A 1,397-nucleotide genomic window follows, 5' to 3' on the forward strand; every position below is an offset into this window, starting at 1 on the left:
CTTATATTCTGGAGGAATCTAAAATTTTGCAGCTTTGAAACATATAGGAAACGTTTTTTCCAGGAACAATCCAGCTGATTAAAAGGAAGATTAGTGGCATAAGAGAATTCATGTGAACAGTCTAATTGCCCTGATTTTTATGTAAGCTTCTGAAAGCCAGGCTGTGAGGTGTTCAGGGCAGCCAGAGAAACAGAACAGAAAAGCCAAATATGGCAAACTCTAACTTGTGTGAAGGTGAATGTTTGCTTAAAGTGAGTCTGTGTGTATGTGCATACAAAAATATTATATATTTATAGAAATGTTTCAGTTTAAAATTCAAGGCATATACTTTTAAATTGCATACTTTTAAATAAGTAGGCATCAATGGCTTAATTACATGTTCATGTTGCTGTGCCCAAGTATTTCACAGGGTCTAGTAAGGAGGAGACATCTGAGAGAAACAGACACACAAATTACTGTTAGCATACACAGGCCCATGCTTCACACTGCAGGGAGGAGAGTGAAAAAAACCACATTTTTGTGTTTTTTTGGTCAAGTGTGTGAGCAGCAGCTGGGAAGCATGTATGCCTCCAAAGAGGTAAAAGTTTGTCTCTCCAATATGTGCTAGACTAAGATACAAGAATTCTGGCTTTGTTTCATGGCTGTGATCTAAACATTATTATGTCACTGTCACCAGAGAGGGGTACCTAACCTTTAACAGACAGAGATTTCCACACATCCTGCATCCACCTTGCCCGTTGTTACATGTTTGAAGCACAGTAACAAACACACAAAGTCCTTTTGAGCTTGGTTAGATCAGAGTTCCTATGTGCTAAAAAAACCTTAGGGGTCCTTTGCTGGAAATTAAGTTTGGCTCATCTGTCCCCAATGTCCCAGGACTATTCTGTGATGCCTCCACCATAAGGGATTCCACAGGGGCCTTGTATTTTAGCTTGCTCAGAGAATAGTCCCCTGCTTTCTATTTTCTCTGTCAGTTCCTATTTCACTAACCATCCTTTTTTCTTCCTCTCTGGGCTTGGACAACCTGTGCAGGTTTGGCAGCAATGGCCCCAGTGGTATCCTGCAGTCCAGGGAGAAGGATGCATTGGAAGTGAAGGATTGAGGGCATGAGCAGTGCCCTCTTTCTGCAGCAGTTATGTTCCACCGAGCCTGGCAGCTCTGTGGGAAGTGGTCCCGTTGGTCCAGCCCTTTCATCCATCTCCTCACCCTGACTGGGTGACTTTTGGTGTGCTGGCACCTTTGATCTGCCACCGGCTCCTGCACTCTTACTTCTACCTGCGGCGCTGGCACCTGAACCCCGTGAGCCGGGAGTTCCTGCAGCAGAACCAGCAGGAGGGCCAGGATGCTCTCCATTACTTTGAGAAGATGCAGATGCCAAACACCTCCGAGGCCTCTGG

This window comes from Camarhynchus parvulus, chromosome Z (assembly GCF_901933205.1).
Source record: "Camarhynchus parvulus chromosome Z, STF_HiC, whole genome shotgun sequence".
Taxonomy (NCBI): Eukaryota; Metazoa; Chordata; class Aves; order Passeriformes; family Thraupidae; genus Camarhynchus; species Camarhynchus parvulus.